Genomic DNA, 27212 nt, shown 5'->3' on the forward strand with positions numbered 1-27212 from the left:
TTCAATATGTTTTCACATAGCTTTGTTTCTTTTTCTTTTAAAGGCATTTGTTTCCCTTGCTCTTATACCTCATCCCCACTTCATAAGGGAGATAATATTCAATTATATAGCATACTGTAGGTAGCACATGCCCATGCTATCATGTGCGGGCACTCCTCTGCTTTCTGAGGCTTCCCAAGCATTCCAGAGCCTTTTTTTTATCTACCAGCCAGCGTTTGATACAGAATCTGGAAATTATTTTGCTGCCAAAAGTGTACAAGGGAGGTGGGAGACAATCTGTGGGCTTCTGCTAGAGCAAACACAAAGAAACATTCTCTCATCTAGTAAAACAATAAGATTAGTCCTTTTATCATTAATTTTTTTCTCTCCTTCACTGCTTTGTAAACACTGCTTGTATGACTTTGCCTCTTATCATCTGCAAACTGAATCTGCTTTTGTTGAAGCAGTGTCAATCACAAGGGTTTTTCTGCTCATATACTTAGTGATATGACTGATTGAAAAAGAAGACAGGCTTTCATTTGGGTCTGCAATATGTGACATACTCACTGTTGGAAACATAAGGGGGGGAAGGCAACAAAGGGAACAATTCAGTAAAGCATAACCCAAAGTTCACTTGCTCTGTCAAGGAGATTAAGATTAAACTGAAGGAGGTCAAAGCTATTAACATTTAGACTACAGGGTATATAACAAGTTAGCATCTAGTTAGATATTGGCTTTCTAATTGGAGAGAAGCTTGTTTCTAACTTTTTATGTAAACACTTGCATTAGCAAAAGCCTGGGTGGTCTCAACATTGTAACCCAGTGGACATATTTGATCCACATCTCTCTGCAAAAAAATGTCCTCTATGACCAAGCTCACATTTAAATTGTAAATAAGTCTCTTGATTTCTTTCTGCCAACTGTGACAGCATTTGCAAAGGGAAAACTTCACAGTGATACTTCTAGGCTTGCTTTAAATTTGTTTTCCCAAATGCCAAATTCTCCTTCACGCCATACACTTTGTGACAATCTTATTTATGTTCAGCTCTTTGGACCAAGCAAGAAGATTACTGCAGCCACCGGTAAGGAGCACAGACATGACTTGTTTGTTAATTAAATCCCATAGCAGGACTGACTCTTATACAAGTCAGATGCTTATTTATGGAACAGCCTTCACATTTTCAAGTCACATTATTCTCTGATTTTACGGTGCTCTCTCTACAGCTTCTTGTTCTAAATCCAATGGCGAATGAAGCGGGATGGGTTACCAAGGGAAAATAAATTAGATTTCAGTCAGCAGGTTTAGCCTTTGGAAGGTGATTTGGTTAAGCCTTTAGTAGCACTGATCCAAACAAGTAGCACAATGACCATGTTTTAGCATATTGCAAGCAGACCTGGTGTGGTGGGTTGACCTTGGCTGGATGCCAGGTGCCCACCAAGCTGCTCTATCACTCCCCTCCTCAGCAGGACAGAACAGGGAGAAAAAAAGATGGAAAAAAACTCATGGGTCAAGATAAAGGCAGTTTAATAAAGCAAAAGCAAAGGCTGCACGTGGAATCAAAGGAAAACAAAAGATTTATTCTCTACTTCCCATCAGCAGGTGATGTCCAGCCACTTCCCAGGAAGTAGGGCTTTAGTACACGTAGTGGTTGCTCTGGAAGACAAACGTTGTAATAACGAATGCCCCCCTTTCCTCCTCCTTTCTCTTAGCTTTTATTGCTGTGCAGGTGTCATAAGGTATGGAATAACCCTTTGGTCAGTTTGGATCAGCTGTCTTGGCTATGTCCCCTCCCAAGATCTTGCCCACCCCCCAGCCTACTAGTGAGGGGGGAATGTTGGAGACACAGACTTGATGCTGTGCCAGCACTGCTCAGCAGTAGCCAAAACACGGGTGTGTTACCAACACCTTTCCGGCTACCAATACAGAGCACAGCACTGTGAGGGCTGCTATGGGGAGAATTAACTCCATCTCAGCCAGACCCAATACACCCAGTTAAACTTTCCCTACACTGCATTAGCATATTTTCTGACAATGAATGTGTTCCGTCTCTTACAGAGGGATGGATGAGTGCAGGAGGAGTGAGCTTGTGGCCTCCTCCCAGTACACTCTGTCATTATTCCCAGTGTGATCCACCTTTAATCCAGAGCTTCATTTCTGTAACCCACCTGCCTTCCACAGGTTGCACTGGTACAGGGGGATAGGTTAACATTCACAGGAGAAGGATCATGCAAATTTTGAACCGGAAATAATCCTCAGAAATTCATTTTGGCTGCTCTGCTAAAATTTGAATGATAGGTTTTTCTTTCCCACAAGAATGTGAAAGCTGGAGAGGGCTGTGTTCAGCGAGCTGTCCCACAGAAAGACTGATATCATGAACTTTCCTGATCCACTGGCAGTCTCTGTCATCTCTACTTAACGTGGTTTTTTGCATCATTGGAGGAAGTCCTACATGTAAAACCACGATTTAAACACCACCATACTGCAATGAACAAATATAGTTACTTGCTCAAGCAGTTACAGCACAGGACTTCCTACAAACCTCTTTAAGCCCAGAGGGCAGCCTCTCACAGTGAAGCACTTAACAGTGATATCACCTTAGATTTTAAAACCTATTGAAGTCCTCTGATATCAGGAAGGCACTGTGTGTTAAATTCTCACCCTCCCTTTGGAGCACAGCACCACTGGGTACAGCAAGGGTCATCAAAGCTTTTCAGGCCCAATTGCCTAGAAGTTACATGTGGCTGTCCCACCGCTCTGACCCTCTCTGTCTAATCTCTCCGTCTATCACTGGTCCATCACTCCATGCCTCTCTGACATAACAACATTGGGACCATGAGAAGCATGACCAGTCTGCCCAGTTCTCATTTGGCTAGATGCTTGTGAAAGGAAGCAAGTGACATGTTACCATCTCATTAGTTAATCAAGTTTGCATCGTTAAGCACACTAGTCTTCTGATAGAAGAAGTAATACAAAAAAAATTCAGGGAGAAGAGCTTGCTTCAAACAGATAAATAGAAACCTGTTATTTGGGAAGGATCAGAACAGTTTATATTCAGCTTTTTGACAGCAACAAAAATAAAATGTGGCAAAGACTGACATGTATTCATGAAACATTTGGCACTAGTGAGTCTACATTTTTCATCAAAAAAGTAATTTCAAAAATCTCTATTTTCCAATAGATGCATTTGCTTGAGCATTTAGAGGCCACAGAAAAATATTATTTTATTGTTATTAATTATAGTGATAGTCCTAAAGCAAAAAGGTCATTTTATGAAAAGTGGAGGGTTTCGATGAGAAATGCAATATATTTTTGACAATGTAAATTGACTAATTCTGTTGAACATTGATCTAATTTGGAAAATGGAATCATAACTTCACAAAAAAATAATAGGGTTTCAAATTAAAAAATACACAAGTGTACCCTAAGTGTTTAACATCAACAAACCAAAGATGAACAGAATCATAAATAAGGTAGCTGCAAAGTGCTCTAAAAAATTCTTAGTAGGAAACAAACATGAAGAATAACATACTCAAAATGAGATCATCTTCCCTAGCTCAGGGCACAAAGCTGGCTGTCATTTCTAACTCTCTCCATTAACAATTACAATACAGAGCCAGATCCTAGATCCACTGAAATTAGCAGTGTTTCCCACTCAAGAGCCAGTTTCCTGGTTTCTAGGCTACATGTTGTACCGAAGCCTGACTCTCTAATCCACTTTACCATCTGGCAATCTATTGAGAAAAGCATCAAGAAAGTATAAAAAGCTGAGACAAGCACTATGCCCTTCTTAAAATGACAGTTGGGGTGGAGCTGTTAAACATATTCCACTTCTAACCCATCCCTCTTCCTTGGGAAGGATTCTGTAGGAAGCCAGTTCTGTCCTTTCTAAATTCTGTTATGTCATCAAAATAAGGTAAAAGGAATATGACAAAAATAGGCAATAGACTCAAAGATGTTAAGTAATTCTTAATCTGTAGATTGGTGTGTTACAAAAGAGGTACAAAAAGGTATGCTTTTTTTTCTGTTATTACTGCCTTCTGCAAGTAATTACCAAAAGAAGAGGAAAACTATCTCCTTAAGTAAGCATCCATAAAACAAGAAGAAAATAAACCATGCAATGTCAGCACTTCAATCTGAACAGCATGGTTTGGAGTTTTCATGCCACCAAATTAATATATCCTTTGAATATGCCATAAATGATGAACTCCTTAAAAAGTGCTGCGTCCAACACTTTTGGAATGCTGTATTGCATTATTTTATCCTTACAGATGAAAATAAAATATCATAGAACTACACTAAAGAAATCAGCAGTAGCTTAGATAAAAGTGATCATGATTTGCTTCTGTTTGTTATATATAATCAGAATTAAGTCCAGACCAGTAATATGTATACTTGACGGATTGGAAGAGCCAATTTTGCAAAGCTGAAAACAATTATGAGCTAAAGCAGTTGGGAGAAAGAAATTAGACAGGAAATGTGGATAATAACTGGAAAGTGTTTAAAAACATTTTACCAGAGGTTTAAAAAAAAGAATGAAAGCTGGGCTAGCCTAAATGTTGACTTGCATAGAAGTGAAAACAGCTATGTAAATCAAAATAATTGTGCAAAAAAAGGCATTTATTAGAAGTCATGAGTATTAGACAGAAGATAAGAACTACAGAAAATTGATAAGGATGGAAGCAAAAAGTAAGCTTTTTCATCAGAGTTAAGGATAACAAGAAAGATTTTTGGTCTTGACTACACAGAAGTGTAGCCACGTCAATTATATATGCAAAAATCTGTATGTTCTGTAAATAAATCCAATCTCTGTTTGAAGAAAAATCAGAAAAAAATCAGTTCTGTCATAAGAAGACAATGCAATGTTGTTCATTCCAGCAGTAAATCAGGAGAATGTTAAATAACAAATTAAATCAGCAGGCCTGCATAATTTGCAACCAAGAGCTTTTAAAAAGCTGGCTGAAGAAATGTCAAAACTATGAATATTCCTTTTTGGTAAGTCTGAGAACACTGGAGAAGTTCCAATGGACAGCAAAGAAAAAGCCAATATCACAGCAATTTTTTTTTAAAGTTATATGTGTAACCCAGACAATTACAGCCCTTTCAGCCTGAGCTGGAAGGATAAAATAATGTAAAAGCTAATGGAGGACTAATTTAGCAAAGAACTAGAGGTGTGTAATACAATTAATGCTAAGCAAAATGGTTTAACGGAAACAAGAAGTTCTTGTGAGCCTTCCCGAAAAACTCAGTGTTTTCACTGTCCTTAGGAAGTGAAGAAAAGCAAATGTGGATAGGCATGTATAAGACAACATGGGCCAGCATACCATGGTCCTTCCAAGCCTGCAAAGAGCCTGTGACAAAAGTAACAAACCCGCACTGGCACCAGAAAGATTCAGTGTTTGGCAGAGCCCTTACAGATGTGAATAATCCTCCATGAAGAATAAAGCACCTATGAAAAGTGGATCCTACGTCTTTTGTAGCAACACTTTGTAAGTTCACTGAAGTTGACAGTGTGTCCTTTTGTAAGCCTGGTTCTTAATTTCAAATGTCCATACTGATATTGAAGCAAGGTTTACCTGGCATAGAAGCAGGGAAGAGAGGCTTTAGTGAGCCTGGTACTCCATTCACCGAGGAACGTTCAGTGCAAGGAGGTTTTCTGTATTAATATAATTCTGAAAGGGTGTGTAAACTAACTCCTAACCAGGTAACCTAGCTAATAATTGGGACAACTTGCTAACTGGTTAGGGTTAACTATGTGTGCCATTGATTTATGACTGTCAGGTTCACAGGTTATTTAGATTGTTCAATTTAGCACTTTTCCCCAGCTTTCAATTGAACATTTTGAATCAGGTGTACAATAGGTCTCTGTACCGCTCCATAAACAAAGTTGGTTTTTATAGCCTTGGTGTGATTTAAGCCTTTAACACTTTAAACCATTCTGCAGCACTCTTGCCATGTAACCATATGCTTCTCTTCATTTTCCTTAATTCACATCAGATTGTGACTTAGCAACATGCAGAGCAATGAAACCTGCTGTGTGCCTGGAGGGCCTGATCCTGCAAATGGGTATGCACGACACTGCATGCAGGTAAATGACTCCTTTGATCCCAGTGAGGCTATTCACATATATATAACCCTGTTAAGGTGAATTAGTTGTAGGGGAAGGACTGACATTTGAATATTGAGCTTTGTTGTTAGTGAGAGCTTTCCTAGCATTCAAAGGCCATAGGGAGAGGCAGATCTCATTTGCTCAATGTGACTTGTATGACTTGCACAATTTTTTCCCATGTCAAATTCCCTCCTCCCCATAAAAACAGGCCTTTATGTCCACCTTTGCAGCCTGCCCCCCACCCCATGTCTATACATATCAGATGCAGTTAGGTAGGGGACTGTTCATGGCCACCTGCCAGCTGAATTTGATGCCTGGTTCATGGAGGGGAAGATGAATCTCAGGAGAGGAAATGCAGATGCAACCCTGAAGGCTCCTCAGTCTGTAGAACCCTGTTGGATGGCAAACTCTTGTTCTGCACCATAGCGTTTGAGTGAACCCACCAGACATATCACCCCCACTGTGTGATCTGGCCCAGTGTTTCCTTATAAATTGGCAAAGATGATGCTTTAAAAGGTCTGGAGAATGGAAACCTCAGCTCAGGTTTTGGGAAGGACCTCATTCTTGCTGCTGCTTGGAGTGCAGATGGCAGAGCAAGCAAAGCTCCTCTGTTCTGAAACCAGGGTTATTCTCATGCAGGAGCTGAAAAGGAAAGGGATACCCTCACCTTCTTCCCTCAGCACCATGTCACTGACCTCCCGTTCACACATACACACCCGTCACATTGTTCTTGAGTATGTGCTGCTGGTTTGGCTGACCTTTGCTGGAGATTTCTCTAGAACAGAGAGAGTCCGTCTGACTAAATACCCCTTAGGCATGTAAAAAGCATGTAGGGATAACTGATGCAGTCAACACATGGAAGAATTTACTGTCTTACCCCAAGGTAAGAAGCAGATCCTCCTTAAGCACTTAAATAACTACAAATGTTTTCAACTTGGTGTTGGTATAAAATAATAATAAAAATAACCAGTCCTTCTTTCTTCAAAAAAAGCAGGAAGGGAAGGGAAGGGGTAGCTCTCTGAGCCATCACCATAATCCGGCTTTCATCTCACACACTAAAAAGGCGTAGAAAATGTGAAGCAGTTGCAAATATCTTAAAGAGCAAGTTAAATGATTACCACAGGCTGGGAACTTTTAATATCTGTTGAGCTGAGTGTCACAGACTACACACATTTATGCATTTAACGCAGCTTTAAATAGTATACATAATCGCATGTTGTTGAGCAGTGACAGGAGAATCATGCACGTATCTTTACTTATAAAAAGATCCTCCTTCTGTGTAGCTATTCCACCTTGAAAAATTGCCCTGGGCCCTGAGCACCTTCCTTTGGCATCAGTCCCTGTGGATCAGCCTCTCCAAGCAAAGGAGAAGCACTTGAGAAGAGGTCAAGTTTGTCTCTGGCCTCAGAGGCTGTGTTTTGAAGAAGCTGCTTTCCTATGTTCTTACACCATCAAAACCTGTGAAAAGGAAATGAATCATGTTTTGATTTCTGCAAGAAGCTGGGGATTATGCAGATTATTTCCTGATACATTATAAGGAGAAATGATTACTTTCATAAATAATGTAGTTATCTAAAACTGTAGCCAAATAAAAGGCTCCCATCTCTCAGCCATCAGATCCAGAAACAGCTATAATTCAACAAACTGAAAATGAAAAAGAAACTTCTCTTATGAAGCTACTCTCATAAAATAATATCTTGTTATGAGAAGTTGCTGTAACACAGCTGTGGCATTAATAGCAGAACTGTGTGTGTCTGGAATGAGATTTTACCTGAAATGTTATTCAGTAAATGAAAAGAATCATTAAAATATATTACAAGCTATTACTAGAACAATCCCTCCAAGTAATTTTCATATTGCCGTCTTCTTCTTTTACAAACTCATTGCAAATTTTCAGGGAAAGCAGCCAGACAGTCAAGAAACAACTTAGTATTGTGAGGAAAGAAAATATTTTTGCTGATGACTTGAAGACCTGTACAACTGCAACCAACGACCTGGGTGAGGTCCAGTGTAGCCCCTCAGGCACTGTAAAACTGGACAGCTGAGTCCCACCTCTGCAGAACTGCAGGTCAGGATGGATCTTCCCATGGCGACAGCCATGTTCACTTTACTCTGTCAGAAAAGGAGAGATTAGCTGATGGTGGCGTAGCCATTTTATCATTGCCAGTGTCCTTATCTTCACTTGCTTGGAGCAAGTTAGGATGCTCCTTTTAGAGCTACATTTACACAGGTGCTGCGTTTGTATAGTGTTTAGCACAATGGGCTTCTCTTCAAAGAAATCAAAGACTCTACAATTCTGCTACTAATCACGATGATCATGCGTATGTTGCTTTTCACGCAGGAAAAGGTTGCTAAATTGTCACTAAGGGAAGTAACAGATGGAAAAAAGAGACAGAGAAATTTCCACATTCTCTGATTTGAATACCCCTCCTACAGAAAGTTGTCTGCAGGCTCCCCAGTCATACTTCTGCTAACTAGCTCATAGACAAAGGTGGTGTATAATTAGTCACTGGCATTTTAGTTATTTTTTAGCACAGGATTTAGCTGAAAACAATCCTACCTATGTTTCATTGCTTAGAATATTGCAGTGCTTTAACTGAACTTTTAAAATCAAAATTGCTCTAATAAAATACTATAAGTAAATTTTTTTTATATTGGTGTACAGACAGCTGAGATGAAAATTGTTTATACCCAATTTGCACCATTTGAAAATCTCATTCTTGATCAAAATTAGAATAAATAATAATATTTATTAACTTAAAAAAATCACAGACTGGGGCCTTCAAAAGCTTTTGTACAAAACAAGTTCAGACCCTCAACTTCTTACAGTTGTTCATGAAGTTCATTTTTCATTGTCTGGCCATGTCCCTAAAAAAACCAACAAAACCATTAACCAAATGTTAGGCCAGCCTGTGTGCAGACAGTGATTGTGAAGTTCCGCAACTGTGCTCTTTTTGAAATTCTTCATTACTAAGGCACGACTGATAAAAAGTAACTGTCCTGCAATATCTTAAATCTATTGACGTCTGTTATAAATTTCCCTTTTCTGCACTGGAACGAAAGACTCAGTGCTGCACTTCAAGAAACTGAATTCCATAGCCAGGCAGCTTAATTTGCCAATTCACTTGATCCATAAAACATAGTCTACACACATGGACCATATTATAGGCATTTCAAAGGTGAATGAAAAAGAGCAGTCTAGTGAATAAGGAACATAGGATGCAGCCATATCCTGCAAAGCTTTTTCTAAACAAGTACCAAATCTTAAAATTAACCTACCTCTGTACCAAATGGTCTCGGTCAGATACAAAATGACCCATATTCAGGCATAAGCAAGACCAGCTCTTTTGAAACTCAGTGTAACAAAAAGGACTCTGCTCCAGAAAAAAATGGTAGCTTCTGAAATGAAATGAAACATTAGCATTTAGACATAGACAAAACAGCCTGGGATGAAAACCTGCTTTAAGTTCATGGCAGCTTCATACAGAAAACCTGCAGAAAACTGAAGAGTCTATTTTAATTACTCACCAGAAAGATGAAAGAGCAGAGAAGCTCACTTTATAATGGCATTTTCTGGAAAACAAAAACATTCCTAATTAAAAAAAAAGCTGAAGAAAAAAATTCAAGACAAGTTCAGTTAGAAAAGTCCTCAGCAACTTAGAATTAAGAAATATTAAGATACATACTACTGCTTTATGAACAGCATTGAAATGGTTTGACAAAAGAAGATATTGCTAAAAAGACTGCACCTGCCGGTAAACTATTCTAGATCATCTGCAGAGCACTGGCGATACACAAGAGCCACAAACTTGCTGAACCCAGTTCAGCCCTTTATTAAGAGATGGACTGTTTTGAGAACTGTATAGCAAATGAATTGATTCGGTTTCTGGTAAGAATATCTTAGTCCTTGTTTCCCACATGTATTGCCTCCCACAATGGAAATGTTACCTTTTCATGTATAGAGTGCAGAGAGCACAAGGATGGTAATAAATAGCAAGCTGACATTTCTCTTAGTGGCCAGTTTTCCAAATGTGGACAGGCAACCATATGCATATGCACTAATCAAGTCTCCCTCTTCCCACAGGAGGCTGCTTAGAGAAATAGATGGTAGTAGGAGTCGTGCTATGTTGCTTAGGGAAGAGGGAACAGATGGAGAAAATTTAATTCCCAGGGCCTATGGCTGCTAGGGGATTCCCCCACGCTACTTAAGTCTTTGAAATAAGGGAAGAAAGTTTCCCAAACCACAGAAAGCAAAATTTTACTCCCTACTAACTTTTCTATTTATTTAAAAAAACACTTTCAGCAGAGAAAATATTTCTCTGCAGCAGATATAACAACTGGCCCAGATCTTTGGAGTAATCCCATGGTGTACGCTGTGGTTGTCCTGCCAATTTCCTTTTTAGCTAAACCACAAAATAATGGGATGCCAGCCACAAGAGAGCATATTATTCTAATGTTTGGCACTTACGCGTGGAGAATATTAACTGATCCCTTTTATTGATTAATTGCGCTTTTTAATACCATTAGGGAAAGGGTTGGGTTATAGATTCCTGCTGAATGGGACAGGCAAGTGGCCCACAGGGCTTATAAATCACCCAGATCGCAGGGGCTTCAGCAGCTGTGCAACTGTACAGATGTGGAGCACAGTAGAAGTTAACTGTGGTGTTAGTCACATGAACAGAAACACATAGCGCTTCTTTGAAGAAAACAAACTTATTTTGACTATAATAAATATAGTTATTATTGATGACAGTTGACTGCTGGATTGAAGCATCTCACTTGAACCCAGGAGAGGCAACCAAACTTGGTAAGATACCTGAGGGGTCACCAGCACAAAGACCTCAGACAACTGTGGCTGTCCTGAGGCGTTGGGGTGATGTCTAGGGACTCGGCAGTCCACTCTGCCTAGCCTCCTGCCAGGCAGGGCTGCTGCATATTTCACTGTGAGCAGCTGCAAATGCAAGCGTTGAGGGTGCAACCAGGAGTGGGCTGAACACAAGGCAACAGGTACCAAAGTCTTGGTTTTAGAGCCATGGGTCCTGCTTCCCTTCTCTCCTCTGCCCTCTAATTTCCAGTGGATCACTAAGAGAACAAATGAAGATAATGTTTAAACTGTGATTTAAGCCATGGCAGAAGAAAAAGTGACTGAAGTAGTGCTGGGGGCCTTGTGGCTAACAGAGCAGTTAGCTGCTCTTTTGTTGACTCAGCTAAAAAGAGTAAAAAATGTTTGTATTTATTTTAGGAAAACATCAAATCTGCATCCTTCCAATCCTGACTGTAGCCTCCAGGTACTGCAGTGATTACTGCAATAGCAGTTCTTTTTTGATGTGGCTGAGCCAATAACGCTGAACTTCCTCCTTGAAATAGGAGTCTAGCTCCTCTGGTCTTTCCTCCTCCATCCAATTCTGTCACGGAGCAGAAGGCAGTTGCATCCCTGAACCTAAAGCTTGCAGTTTAAAGTTCTTGCAAAGATTCATTTATTTGCAAGTTGCAGGTCCCAGTGCGGAGCTGGAAGGGGATGGAGGGGGATTTAATTGTACTATAAATACCCCTGCAGGAGGAGGAGTGTGAAGAGTTACATAGCATTAAGATACAACATCTCCTCTATCTTTTGACCACCATATTCTCACTTCGCCGGCTCCAGCCCCTCAGAACCTGGCCAGCCCTGCTGAGGGGGGGTGGTTGCAGGCTTCATCAAACCCAGGATGCGAACTGGAGTCACGGTCCCTTTCTGGGAGGGTGCCTTGAGGCGCTCCCTTCATTTCCAGCGAATGAAGTCTCGCCCTACCCAGGGCCGCCTCACCTACCTGCCTCACTCACTGACTAAAACAAGCGGCGGTTTCCACCAAAGCCGCTGCAAACCCCGGCTTCTGGCACAACGTCCTCCCGCTGCAGGTGGGGAAAGCGCCGAGGCACGCCCCACGGGCACCAGGCCCTGCCGGCATGGCCTTCGCCAAGCGCTGCGTCCCCAGCCCACGCAGGGCGGCCCAGCGGAGTCGGGGACTGAGAGCTGGCCCTCTCAGGGAGAGCCTGGGCAAACACAGCCGGGCAAACACTTCGTGAAAGGAGACACGCAGCGTGTAACCTTACGGCTGTCTCCACGCACCGAGAATGTTTCTCAGACTGTCCCTTCTCCGGCACAGCCCGGCACGGGGGCATCCCCAGGGGACACCCAGCAGGACGGAGGGTCTGGGCTCCGGAGAGAGGCACTGCAGGGACAAGGGAGACGGCGAGAGCTGAGAGACGTTCGGCTCCTGCTCTTACACGCTGGCCCACTGCATAGGAAAATTACCCTGCACCAGAAAAAGGCACGTGAAAAAGGAGGAGTGTAAATTCCCTCTCTGTTTCACAAAGGAGAAGGGAGAGGCAAGACAAACTGTGCCACTCTCAGGTACAATTCCTTCCCTGCGTACTTCCTGGGCAATGCAGTTACGTGCCTGCCCAATAGCTCAGTCTAGCTCCAGGTAAGCAGTCATTAGTTTTCTTAGGAAATGCTCTAGCAATAAGATACAAAAAGCAGGTAAAATTATTCAGTCATTGGTACTGAAGTATACAGAGGGAGAGATGTATATATACACCCATAAATGTGTGTACGGGGTATGCACGCTCACATACACACAGCTTCATAAAAATTGATAGATCTGGTGCTGCTTTCTGTAGGGGTGGAATAGAAAGAAAGAAAAGGGGGGTGAGGATACAAATTTAATAAGCTCAGACATAATTGCCATGAGTAAATGTTAATGCACAGGGATGTACTTTTTTTTTAACTTTATACATATTAATAGGGTCTCTCTTTGAGAAAGAATGACATCAGACATTGATAAATTTGACAGAAGTGAAAGGAAAAAATGGTCGCACTATTAGGAACACTCCTGAGATGGTGTTGAACAGTGTCTTTGATACATCAGCCTTCAGTCTCTGAGCACATTCGTATTAACTCACGTGTACACCCAGAATTCAAATGAGCTGCTTCTTTAGATGCTGACTTTTAGCAGCAGTCCCACCAGACGGACTGGAATCAAACTCACAGTTTCAGAGTGTGGTATGGTATAATTTTCTCAGTACAGTTTGTGCCTACTGACTCTCAGAAGATTAGAGAAAGAGGCAGCGTATAGCAGATTGTTAAAGATGCACACAAGGCTGAAGGGTGAAAAAAAAATCTTCAATGAACACACTGCTCCAAGTACAGACATTCTTCTACGCCAAGAGATCGTTGCAAGGCTGTGTATTTAATATTGCTGGAAACAGAGAGATGACAAATTGCTTGGAATGGATTCACTTAAAGGCAAACAAGGGCTAACCACTGATGTCTGAATACCTCAGCGATGTCTGAATGCTGGTGCGTCACCACAATATGGATGCTCTTTATAACCCTTCAAGAAACCACTGTGAAAACAGTGCCACACACCTGCAATATATGTGCTTGTCTGGAAACATCATACCACTACGGTAACTGTCCAAGAATCTTCCAGTAAAGCCAGCATACCCAGATGCATCACATGGCTTAGGATTCACAGTGAGCCTAGAAATAAATAAAGAGCTGAAGTCATGCATCTTTTTCTCATTAGCCCATTGCTTTTAAGAACTAGACATGGGGAGGCTGGGTTTTTAAGATGTGAGTTAATACTACTGACACACACTTCTGAGCAGCTTCAAACCAAAAAAACAACAGGAGAGGAAAAGATAAGGGAAGTGGAAAAGGAGGCAGCCATGGAAAATGAATGCATAAAGAGAAGAAACAGAGATGAGCAAACGTGTTAGATAACAAGGATCTATAAGGGAAGGAAAGAAAATACAGAATGGAAAAAAAATGGAAGATAATAAGAAACTGTTAAATAATTGGAGGCCATAAAGGAATATATCATATAAAGGATAGACATCAGTTTCCTAGAAAATTTTTATTTTGAAATCTGCTTTTATAGAAATCTGAGTTATTCAGTGAGATTTCAGTCTTTAACAGAAAGGCAAATATCCAATAACCTTTTTCCCCTCCTTTGTCCCAACAGCATGCAAGCACTCTCTTTGTAGACACACAGATACAGAAATAAGATATAAATACCCACCTTTCTGTTCACGCATAAGAAAACATAATTCATTTCTTTTTCACTTTTTATCTGGTTTCATAACAAAAATTAAAAATATTTGTTTGGGTTTTTTCTTTTAAAAATGTCAAAGTCTCCTTTTGGTAGGCAAATGTAGGACATATCTATATTTTTACATAAATTTTTTTTCAGATGTCAATCATAAGACTGCTGTCAAATTAATTTGCATGTATAGCCAAGACGATGAGTGCTAGTAACAAACATTAGCTCTTATGTGCAAAAAACAAGCATTTCAGTCCACTCAAGACAATTTTTACCAGATCTACTGTATATTTCAATCTCTCAATGCCTACTATCACAGCATGCCTAGTAGTTAAAGGTAATTAAAATGATAGTACACCTATCAGTACTACTCAACTGTTAACTGTGCAGATATTGCACCTACCATCAGACTGCTTAGAATAACTAAAACAAACTGGCAGAAGGGTTGAGCAGACTGCATGTTCCTGCTGGTTAAGAGAAACCTCACAACATTGTCCCATCATCAGTGCAAATAAAGCAGGAGTCCTCCTATTTTATAGAGCAGAGGCCACAGACTAATAGACCAACCATTTTACTGATCACTCTCTTCTTCTTCAGGTGGACCAATTTCCTTCTTTTTCACATCTGTCTGAAGCAGCTCCCTTTCCAATAAGTTTCTCTTTAGGGAAAGTACTCCCAACTCCTTACTTACCCTCTAGCTATTAAGTGCTTAACACGTCTTTTACCTTCTCTTAAGGCAACCTAGTGTCTGCAAGCCTGTTCAAGATGGGACCTGAGTTTTCCCTCACCCCATGTTTTCAGCATCATCAACATCAGCATTCTAAGCAAGCAGCCCTGTCTAAATAGCAGATTGCTTCTGAATGACAGAAATGCTCAAATACCAATATATTCAATAATCACAGATAAGCAGAAAGGAAATAATTTAAGAGCTCCTGTTTCTACAAAACAATGTGCTTACTGTAGGGACAGAGGTGTTGTATTTAACTGACAATGACCACTTTTATTCTGAGCTGGCAAAAATCTGCAACAACAAGTACATCCAAGCGTTTTACTCATGCGTGGATACTCATTTTCCTCCTCCTGCAGATATCCATTCTTTGTATGTGTCCAGTGGCTAGAAGCCAAGAAACTCATTTTACGCTTGATAATTCCTTGCTAATCAGTGCTAATCTGTTTGGTAAAACATCTATAGCTCAAGCACAAAGAGAGTCAGATCAGTTCGGCTGCATTGGTAGTGACTGTCCATCGCTGAGCGCAGCTCCATGAGCTCCTCCATGGGATCCACCTGGAGGTTCACTTGCTAGCCTACAAGCAGCTTCGCACCAAGAACCTACAAGATACTGGTGTTTTTTGAGACCTGGACGTTTAAAATAAAACTGAGAAATGAATCGTGGTGCTATTTGTACCAGTTTCACTATTCGCATCTCTCAGAACAGTAGTCACTATAGTACAGGTTTACCACTGCAAAGCTTGTGGAAGGCTGTTTTGGTCCTGCTGAGAACTACTCAACTGAAAAAAATAATTGTGAGAGCTTTATAAGGGAGGTACACATCATGCCAGATCTGCTTTTAATTTATGGCACTTGAATTTCCATTGGGCAGATATCCATCACCCCAACGTTTTATATGGGCAATGATTAGGAGCAAAATTCATATACTGCAGTCCACAAACACAACCCTGAAAAATGCAGCTTCCCCATAAAAACAAATGTAGTCTGGGGAGGGAATGGAGGCGAATACCCTAAACTCGGTGAAATCGAACAACACATGGCTTTCAAACCCTGGGAAGGCACTCAGACAACGAATATTGATTTTACTTCATGCAAAATAAGGTTTATGTTATCGCTGCAAAATTCCTCTTCTGATATTTTCCTGTAGGCTTTGAGCCATATGTTTCTGTGTAATACAGCAAAGGCACAATTAAGCTCCTCTGCGGGACCGTGCTCTGCCCATGTCAGCGCTCTCCCGAGCAGAGGCACTGCAGCAAGGGGAGCCACGGCAGGCGCAGGCTGCGGGCACTCCTGCATCCCGCCCTCCATCCGAGGGCTCCATTTTGAGCCGAGGTTGCTGAGGCATGTCTCAGCTCAGCTTGACGGATCCATAGGGTGGTTATTCAAATGAGATGTTGTCCCGGTCTCATCTGGAACGTCTGTATGACAGCATTTCCCACTCACCCCTATTTTTTTTTTATCCATTAAAAATAAGACAGTGTGAGCCACTGAGAAACCTCTTTGTAAAATAAAGGTCTGCATTAAAGCCACGTACGAAAAACTATCTTCCTGACAAGCAGTCATTATTTGGAGGTGCATCTATCTCTCAGGGAATCTGGTATGTGTCAGAAAGCGAGCAACAATCCCATACAAACAGCAACATTAGGGGAATCTTAAGGTTGAAATTTAAGCACTAAAAAGACAGAGTGCACCTCAGGAAGAGCTAGATTAGCTACCTTATCTCTGCCTGCAAGCATACATGCAATATTACAGCCCTTAATTAAATGGACATGTTTTCTCTCCAACAGAATGTATCAGATGGTCTTCTGGATTGTCTGTGTTTAGCATATATTAACAATTTGTCTCTTCACTGTGTGTCCATCATTTAATTAGCATAAAAGCCCCCTAGCCCTCTGTTCACTTGGTCGTCTTTATAATACATCCTCTTATCTCAAAGGTACTTCTTTTAATAATTTCATCAGTACAGATGTACAATGCATTCAACACGACATTTTTCCCTTTAGAGACAGATGTACTTCTTAACAATAATTCATTACTTATTACCTCGCAAGCTCTTTTTCAGACAAATAAACTCACAATTCCACTACCAGTGTCTTTTAACGATGTTTCTGTTTCAGATTGCTTTATCATCAGAGTCTAATCCAAATTTTACTGAACTTTCCCATTAATTTCAGAGATCTGAAGGTTCTGTTCTTCATTTTTCAAGCAGCTGCCCTCAAAGCACATCTCAGAAAAATCTGTATACTATTTATCCAATGAGACATTTTAAAATAAAAAGGAAAATATTTCTTTAACTTCAAAATGCCTCTCTAATGAGCAAAACATCCTGCAGAGGTTTTTCACTAGTTAGCAGAGAGCATGTCCTAGAACACAGTATGTGAAAGAAACCTGCATGTTGAATGATAAATGGGAGCAGGGCGTTTTCAGAGATTATTTTAGAGCACAGCACAAATGAGTTTCATATGCAGACTTGCAAAATCATCATACTGAGAGAATTTGAAATCTCTTTCAAAATGGTGATGGTAAGACTGAGAAGCGATAGTATTACAAGAAACTGTTAGAAGAATAAGGTGGTCTCTGGATCTTTGGTTGTGCACCGCCTATCCCACACTCCTAAACATGACTGTGGATCTTTGAGGATTTGCTGCTGGGGGAAGCTGTCTGCAAAGAAGAGATGTAGCTCTGAAAAGTAGACGCTGTGTAGAGTGACCCTTCCTCTGTAATACTCGGTACTCAGTATATTTCTGGGTGTGGGAACCCTGGACTTCAAGCCGCAAAGGACTTAGGTCCTTGAGGACCCTCTGAGAATACTATCCTATGTGATTAAGTCCTTGATCTTCTTGTGAATTTTTCAACCACAAATATCTCCAATCACATCCAGCTTTGTTAAATTGGTTGGTATAAGGTATGAGCACGTGCGAAAGTTAGCCAAATCAAACTGGGATGTCGCTGTGATAAAAGTGGTGATCAGGTAATGCCAAAGTGGTATATTCCATTTAGGCATGAAGCAGGAACCCCTATTCCCTCTATTCCATGCTATTCCTTAATGGTTATAATGTGAGCTATGAAATTTCACTACCTATATCATGATCCATTCTTGAAAAAAAATTCTAAAAATTGAAAATTATACCCGAGAACTTTGCTGTGTTAAAAATTCACCTATATCTTACCTCTTGATTTTCTCCTCTCCTTTTTCGCCAAACTTACCGTTTCTGTTTTGTTTTGCCGATAAGTACATATTGTATGATTTCAATGACATTTTTGAAATGTAAATGGGAGATTTAAAAAATTAAGTACCTTAAGCATTAATTTTAGTTAGTACGTTGTATTAAGTTACGAATACTGAGTACTAAGCCCTCATTGTACCGAAATTCATAATAGGGAAAGGAAGAGTTACCCTGAGGGCACCTCAGGAGGAGGGATATCCATGCCTATTAAAATATTAAAAATAGTAAAATATTAATTATCTATAATTAATCTATTTTTTCTATAGGGGGGACTGATGATTGACCCTCTGGAAATTAGAAATTGAGAAGACCTATTACACAACTGATTTTCTTTCCTTGTCACTACAAACTTGTTCTGTATAGTTTCTTCTCTAATGATTTATTCAGCAGTTTATTTTTTAAAAAGGAATTGTCATCCTTTCCTGCCCTTTCACAAAAGAATGAAGAGATTTAAGCAAGAGAAAAAAAATCGAGATACTGCATTTCTGTCTTATCAATATCAGAAACTCATCCTAATAAGGATTACTCCTACACTGATTCCACAGCTCTTCCTGTTTCCATAAAACTATTCACAAGTTGCATATATTTCCATATTTGATCTGCATTAATATTAAAATCCTCCTGAAGTTTCTGGAAAGATTTACGTGTTTTATCATCAGATAAATCCTTTATTATCTTGTATTGAAAGTTCATTCTTCTTCAAAAATACAATACATATTTAATTTGAACAAAGCAAAAGCAATGAAGGAAACGAGGTGCCCCATGAAAAGAGAAACCTAGAGAGTGAATTCACAACCGCATTTGCTGTCTGTGTAAAAATTTCCAGAGTCAATACCAAATAGAAAAAAAGTAGCAAATACCAAATCTCATATGTAGAAGACAGAAAATATACCAGGATCTTACCCTCAAGCATTACATTACCCATGCACCGCTATATTGGATGGACAAGTAGCAGAAGAGACAGGATATTGCTGTGGCTGCTTGAGACAGAATGCAAGAGGCAGGTGGACAGCACAACGGGACCGAACAGTCAGCAAACTCGCCGGTAACGCTGGCAATAAGAAGTGATAAGCGAAACTTAGAATGTTTGGGATTTTGTTTCCCAGGAGCTCTAAGGTGTTGAAAGGTTTTATTTATTTATGGTAAATCCTTTGGAGCTGTAAATCTCTCAGGACGTTGCTCAGCAGATCAGAGATTCTTCAAGAACGTCATATCTCATGTTGCTTCAGCACTTCTCATCACATCTGCTTCCCAAGAAGTGTGTGTGGGCAGGGGGCTGCATGGAGGGAGGCATTAATAAGAGAACAGAGGGACAGAGAGGAGGAATAAGAAGTTCTTCTCCCAGATAGTTGTGCAAACATAGTACAAGAAAAGAGTAGGGAAAAAGTTTCAATAGATTTAAAGGGAGATAACTTTAAAAGTGGTTGGGTTTGCGTCCAAGGCAAGTTTCATCATCTTTAAACACAGCCTATATCTAAACTACTATATTACCCGGAATATACACCAAAAATGCTGCTGGTCTCACTCCTGATCCTCCCAAGCAGTTTACTCCTACAGTAAAAAAGAAATTTCATCTTTATCTTATGTGGCTATCTCTCTTTTCATCTCTGCTGTATCTTGCGATCCCCATCTCTGCACCATCCGTCAGGGAGACAGGCCAGGGAAATACAGAACCACTGGTACTTACAACATTTGAAACTCCTGGATAAATCATTAGAGAACATGCTATAGGGAACAATTTCACAGTGACAAGGAAATAAAATCAATTTTATAATAGGTCTTCTCAAATTCTAATTTTCATAGGGTCAATCCTCAGTCATTCCCATAGAAAACTCTACCCGAGAGGGAGGCAAAGAGAAAAATTGGCTGAGATCCCCCCCCGAGAACATTTGACTTCTTCCTCAGACGTAAGGGAATTTGCTCCCCATGCTCCATGGAGCAATGGTGGGGGGATTAGTCTCCAACGCCATTAAATTTTTCCAGAGCCACAGGGGACTATGCAATCTCTAGCTCTTTTCTAAATGATAGTTTGCTCAAAAGGCCTCCTGCTACACTTGAAATATAGGACAGGTGTTGCCACATCAGCTACAGACCCACACAGAGAACCCAGAGACAGAGAAGAGGGGTAGTGCCATGGAGCCCACAAATTTTCTTACTTCATAACCAATAAAGAAAAAGGGGTTTTCTCAGACTAAGATTATATGAAAAAAAAAATAGGTTTTCTGTTAGCATTAAAACTCTAGAGGGGAGCTGAGAGTGTCCTGTTCTCCAGCAGTAAAAACTAGCACTCTGAAGACATCCGTGCATCACAGTACAACACTGAGTTTTAATATGTATCTTTTTCTCACATAACACCCCACCAAGTAACCGTGGTTTTAGGATTGCTATCTACAGAACAAATAATCTTTATCCTGTCACAAGTCTTGCCTGCTCCAGGAGTTTGTTTCATGTGATATCCTCCTCCTGCTATTTCCATTTCAGTGTAAGCCCTCTTACCTCCTCCCACTCCACTGAAGTGTGTGTGTGTGTTACTGCAGCTAAAAGTAAGGGGTAGTCACAGATGTTGTCATATTTATGGAAACACTGTTCAGATGACTCACCATGCTGACAACCTGAAAACTCCTTTTTTTGCCATAGGCTCCTTTCTTGATCTGGTACTTGCATTTCCTCCTCCTTTGCCACTTCCCAAAAGTCAAAGTAAGCAGATATGCCCATGCGTCACTTGACGTGTGTGATAGTGGTTATCAGAAGTTTTTTCCATGCAAAAACGGTTTTGGCTGAAGTCACTGGGGTTTGCATTGAAGTCCCCAGGATTAATTTTTCCCTTCATACCTGCAAAGAAGGAAACGTTCCATATCAGTATCATTCATCAAGTCAGTGATTTCATGTAGGTAAAGTGGCGGGCATGAATCTTAGTACCACGGTGGCTCCTTTAAGCCTCTGTGGTGGAATAAAAGGGCATCAAACCATATATGAATAATCACCATGGTCTTTGAGGTCCCTGTGTTCTACTCGTATAAATGGAGCATCAGCAGAAATTATCGTCAGGTCAGGTAACTCTAAGGGTCAAATCTTCAGCAGATGTGGATTGCTATCATTCTACTAAAAAAAATCACCATTTATGCCACTTTGAGATTTGGCTTTAGGAAGCGTTTATCTTACCATGCTCACCTGAATTTATGAGGAACTTGCACTTAAAATGAATCTGCATCTCAAAGTCAGTACAAGGATCAGTTTTACATGAACAATTAGAGATGACAAAATGATACCAAACAAAAATCAGGGCTGCTGAATTCCGAAGTAGTTTATCTTAAAGAACATGCAAAAATGTGTTTCACTGGAATAGGATGTTGTCTGGAGATAACATCAAAGCTAACACAATACCACTGCTGTTACCATTCAAAAAACTCTGTCTATAGTTAGAAAGATAAACTGGGCACTTGAGAAAGGTAATCCACAATCTAAAATTAAATAGTTTGCAGTCTCCACTTAAATCAAATGAGTAGCGGTACAATCTGAGAAAATACGGCATTCATTTCATGCCTATTAAATAGACGGTTATCAGTGCTTGTTATGATTATAAAATCACACTTCAGATGCTCACATCTCTCCAGTTTTCAACCCTTCCAAGAGTTATAGCTCTGGCACTCCTCTATGGTACAAAAATACAGCACAGCTTCTTGCAATTTCCTGAGATACTGCACCTGCAATATATTCATACTAATTGCTCCAAACTCACGCATACAGATGACAAAAGAAGCTGAATGGCAATTCAGCTTTTTCATGCAAAGGAAACGTAATTGTTTTATAATGTACTGTAAGTTTTAAACCTGCAGGTTAAGTATTCATTTAATTATTTAAGGAGAGGTTGCACTTCTACTCCTTCTCCTGTACAAGAGGCAACCAGTCTGTGCACCACGCCAGGAGAAGCACGGGGGAAGATCTCAGACTCAGGATTTTCCTTTCTCTCTTCACACCTCTCCCTTTACCCTTATTACAAATGCAATATTAATTCTAATGCCTCCACTCATCCACTTACCACTAGTATTTTCAGAAACAGGTTATTTGAGACAAATACGTTGTAGTGCAAATAGAGGAAGAGAAAGGGAAATATGGACTCCCGTGTTTCCTGCACAGGCAATTAAATTCACCAGAGCTATAACAAATCTTGTAAATCAGATCTTTTTCTAGTTAAGGGATTTTATTTCAGACCCTACCAGCAGAATGTCAGGAACAAGAATGATTCTGCAACAAAATCAAAGGTATTTTGAGTTTCTGATGAGAGAACTACTTACTTACCTCTGCAACAGCTAAGACCTACTAAGGTCTTAGCAGACCTACTAAGATGCATCAGTACTAGCTACCGAAAATCTCCTTTGGCTCAAAATATTGAAGCCTATGTTTTTTAAAACCAAAGAACCAATTAAAAGACTTACCTCTGGATTTGTGTGCATGTTTGATCCAGTAGTTGTAGTTTGTTGTCTGCAGCACACAGAGTCATTATATTTGTCTAAAGGAACTACATTAAAAAAATCATCAAATGTTATGAACCATGGCTTAAATATTCAAAAGACTTTAGGTAATTCAAGGGTCCAATTTTCATTTGCACTTCTTAGGTAGTAATTAGGCTTTATGGAATTAAGCAATGCACCACCTCACTCGTAGTGCTGATTCTACCTCTTACAATACTTGCAGAAATTTTCCACGGATAGGCACCTAAGTGCAGGGTCAACAGAAAGCTGCTGAGCAGGACATGGACCAAACTAGCAAGAAATAAATTTCAGCAAAAAAGGACAGTGCTTACACATGTCCAGAGAGACAGAGTCTCTGTTTAGAGCCATTAAGCTCCTAAATAATCTCAGCCACTTGAATGATAGAAACCATCGGGTTTCCATTTTTAAAGAGTAATAGTGGTAGGCCAGGAGAAGTGAGAGCTTTGGAGTTAAGTCACCCCCTGAGAGTGTGGGGGACAGGGTCAAACCGCTCTTTCTGCCCAAATTGTAGCTGGAGCTTGAGTTCAAACCAGCACCCCAAGTCAGCATCCCAAACCCCAGCTTTCTATGGGGTGGGAAAAATATCTGTCACCAACACAAGAGTTGCTCCTCTTTGTAGAAATAATTTGATATGCAGAGGACTGAGGACAGAGAGACTGTAATCCCAGCAATTAGGAAATGTATCAAGGATGGAAGTTCAAGTCCATGTCTGATAGGTATCACTGCTCCAGAGCAGGGATCTGAACCTGGGTCTTCTACCTCTGTCTCACAGCTACCATTTACTTTGAGGATATTTTGACGATGCTGGTAACATCAGGCCCATAGCCAAGACGGTCCCATTTTAAAGGCTTCAAGACTTTAGGCCACAGCAGTCCTTGAGGTAGATCTCAATATTTAGGTGAGTATGGACAGCAAAATCTTGAGCATATGCAGAACTTAGCATGCTAAACTAATAGTCGGGAGGTAAATGACAGCTGAGGAGTAATTATGCCAATGGTATCTGAATGCTGGGACAAGGTGATATCTACATTGTGCAGTGAATTATGGTGAAAAAAAAGCTCTGAGCTGACTTTCAGAGTACATCCACAGAGTTCAGCACAGCACCATGCAGAGACACTCGCATGGGTCTCAAAGGCAGCCTAGTCTCTTTGGTATGGCAGAACATGCATTATTAAATTCAATCCCTGTTTCTCAGCAGAGCTAATTAGTTCAGGTGCAGCTCAACACTGCTATAATTATACTCCATCTGCTTCCAGAGCTAGCTAGTTTGGGTGCTGAGAGCTTGGAAATTTCTCTGCAGTACCCCCTCATGGGAGGGGGCATGATACTATTATGTCCTTAGGCGTGAAAAGAGATGGATTGACACTTTGGTCCCTTTGATGATGCAAGGCTTAGCAGCCTAAATCCTGCTGAGTTAAATCCTCTCGAGGGACAGATTTTTTAAGATGTTTAAATAGCTAAAGCCCCAGGTATGGCCCCAGTGTGATTTTTGAAAAATGCCTCATAAGCACTAAGTGTTTGTTGGGTGGTAAATGACTCTGTGCGGCAACGGAGTGGTGAGAGCTCCGTGTCAGACACCCAACCGAGGCGGTCTGTCGCACGCAGCAGCCTACAGGGCCACAGCTCTTACCGAAACTTTGATGTGCTCAGGATGGCTTTGCTGGCTTGGAATCCGGCATATAAGTGCTAAGACTCGTTTGGCTACACGGAGAATATCAAGCCTGGCTGCTTCTCAAGAAACAGATAGTGACGACTCAGATGCTAATTTAGCATGCTGTGTTTGCTCCCCTTAAAATGAAGCCTTGATCCAAAGACTATTGCAGTGAATGGAGTATCTCTCCTTAGTGTCAATTCATATTGGATCAGGCCCTGAATTTGTGGCATGGAGCAATTAGTATGAAATAGATTAGGCAACAACTTCCTTTATTCAGTTGTACAAGTTATTTCAAGATGAAGTGATTGCCCACATTTGTTTTGTACAGACGGCTAAACCATCAATACCAACAACACCGGCATTAATCAACACAATGATTTCCTCGCTCTCGCAGGTATTTTGCTTCATACCACTTTACGAAGGCTGTCAGGGACCATCTGTAGCTTCCAGTACAATACAGCAGTGCCACAGCATGTTTTTCCAGACACTGAAGTCACCCATATACATTTGCCCTGTGATTTTTCCAGTGGCACACTCAAATGAGAACATTTTCAGTGACCACATGAACCCCATAGCACGTTCTCACCCCATCCACTGTGGTTAACCACATATATATACGTAGCATATACATATGTACCTGTGCGTGTGTATGTGTCCAGAGACAGCATGCTCTGCTCCCATGTGTGTTGGGCAGGCATGAATGACACCTATATCTAAGCGGACGGAGTCTATGTGAGAATCTGTGTCACTGTCCTTAATATTTTTACTTGCCGCACTGCTGTCAGTGCCAGCTCTCTCAGTACTGCTATGACTCTGCTTGCTTTCTGCTTTCCAGGGGCCCTGGCTAAGTCTACTGAGACTGTTAGATTTTGACTGAAACCCAATCAGTTGTTACTTATTTAACCAATATGCGGACATCACTTTGTGCAATGATTTTGGAAAGTGACAAAGGGAGCTGTCCCGCGTCACCCACTCATCGGAGAAGAGCTCTGCATTTCTGCTCTGGCTCAGCTGTGGCTGTCTTACTGCCAAGCTACTCTCTCAGGGTACAGACAGCCTCTAATGCCTTCTTGGACATGAAATAATTACTTGTTATGTAAAGGTTGCTGCCTACTACTCGTGTATATTCAGTGTATTCAGTCTTGTTTCAGTCCTATATCTCACACTGTACTGCAGCTCTCTGTGGGCCATGTGAATTAAGCGCTTTACATGGGTGTTGGTATACCATGAGAGATAGCATCCAAAATGCCTGTCTGAGCCCAGACGTGTGCCCCAGCTTGCCAGCCATCCCTACTGTTACCCTTGGCCACCTCGCAGCCCCCAGCTTGGATCTGCCAGGGAGCTTCTGCTTTCCTAGGTACGCCCATCAATGGCAGCAGACTGCCGCCAAGCAAATCAGATCGCAAGGCAGTAATTAGCGATTGAGAGGTGGTAAGGAGCAGGTATAAGCGAGCATTTTTGCCCATTTCAGTGCAAGGCCAGCAGTTTAACTCAAAGCATCCCCTGCAGTGGTTTAGGCTGTTAGTGCTTGACTTTGTACTGAAAAGAAGAGGGAGGACTCGCAGGCGGTCACAGCAGAAAGGCATTTTGAGAAGCTATCTCCACTCGTTACCTTATCTAGGCTGAGAAGTATGTGTGAGTGACTCAAGCCTGTGCGGTGTACATTCGAGCAGGTAAGTTAAAACCACTGGCAATTAAAAATAACTTCCCTGGCTTTGCAGTGGGATGGTGGAGGAGATGTCACACAAGTGCTGAGGCTCAGTTGAGAGGCAGCAGCTAATACCTGAAAGACGGGACAGGACTATGAAGTAAGCTGGACACAATAACAAGGGGTCAGGGACCTCTCAGGCCTGAAGCCCAGCACTCAGGTGTGGGGTAAAAAAACCCTCTTAGACATGACCATAGTTCATTCGGGAAGCCTCATGAGTCTCACAGACTGCAACTCCCCTGAATGACTGAAGGGCCAAAGGCAAATGCAGCTGATGCAAAAGAAATTTTCCAGAACTCATAATTGTATTTTTTTCTTTGCCTTTTTCTCTTGGTTCTTTTTTTTCTTCTTTATCATTTTGCAGCCTCCTGTCTGTGCAAAGAGAAAGGCTGCAATTCCAGTGTTTGCTATAGCTCTAAATTTCAAATTTTCAGTTAATTTTTGTTTTCCAATTCTCAATAATAGATTATAGACAACTTTTTTTATTAATTGCCATCTATTTTACTTCTTAACTTATTTTTCTGGGAAATAAATACTTTCCTGACCTGTTCCAGTCTTGTTTTAATGCTTAGCCAAATATCTTAAGGCAGTGAAGGAAAAAACAAACAGCTGAACATCTGCTGAAAAGGTTGCAAGGGTGAATAAGCTCTAATAGCTTCTAATGAGCTTCCAGAAATATATTGCATAAGGAGCAATGAATAGATCCCAGTCCTTAAGCCCTTACTTATAAGACTAGCGTGGTCAGTTACTTAATTCAGTTACAGACAGGAGTAAATTCAGATGCAGCATATATTGTCAGCTACCTTTAAAAAGCACCGTGCAGTGATTATCTCACTCTCTTCAAGCAACCGTTAATTGGGCTCAACACACAGCCTGCTTTTATGTGTTACTGGTGCAATTCGCACCGGGAGCTTATAAAACTGGAAGGAAACCCTCACCATAGCTGAAATTCTCCATCATTTTGGTGCACCACTTGGCTGCCCCATAGCTCTACAGGAGCAAATTGAGCAGGCATGCGTAGGAGCTCACTTGCGACCTGCACCCAAAGGCTCGTTTGGTGATGCAGCTCAGCCCTGCCTCTGGAAGTGACCAGTACAAGGGCAGGCTCGGAGGTCAAGGAGAGCATCTGGTGGCTGTACAGGTGTAGAAAGAAGTGTCGCTACTATTCCTCAACTCATTGGCCAAAGCAGTAGCATGGAAATTGCTGCAGAGTAATCCCTTCTCTTCGCC

The 27212-nt window shown here is 41.0% G+C and overlaps 1 long non-coding RNA gene across 6 annotated transcripts in view; it reads right to left on the reverse strand.

Annotated features, from left to right (window-relative positions):
• Nucleotides 1–1487: 1487 nt before the first annotated feature.
• Nucleotides 1488–27212, reverse strand: part of LOC128139306 (uncharacterized) — a 30601-nt gene continuing 4876 nt past the window's right edge. Inside the window, exons 1-8 of one of the 6 annotated variants that reach the window (XR_008234314.1) lie at nucleotides 19049–19419; nucleotides 13495–13608; nucleotides 9615–9659; nucleotides 9366–9485; nucleotides 7379–8198; nucleotides 6754–6861; nucleotides 6381–6478; nucleotides 1488–1633 (exon numbers count right to left, since the gene is read on the reverse strand). This is a non-coding gene — a long non-coding RNA (uncharacterized LOC128139306). Of the gene's footprint in view, nucleotides 5554–6380; nucleotides 6479–6753; nucleotides 8199–9365; nucleotides 9486–9614; nucleotides 9660–13494; nucleotides 13609–19048; nucleotides 19420–20727; nucleotides 21832–27212 lie in introns of those variants that run through there. The other 5 variants (XR_008234315.1, XR_008234316.1, XR_008234311.1 and 2 more) reach the window with 5 other exon arrangements.

Source organism: Harpia harpyja, chromosome 3, assembly GCF_026419915.1.
Source record: "Harpia harpyja isolate bHarHar1 chromosome 3, bHarHar1 primary haplotype, whole genome shotgun sequence".
NCBI classification, from domain to species: Eukaryota; Metazoa; Chordata; class Aves; order Accipitriformes; family Accipitridae; genus Harpia; species Harpia harpyja.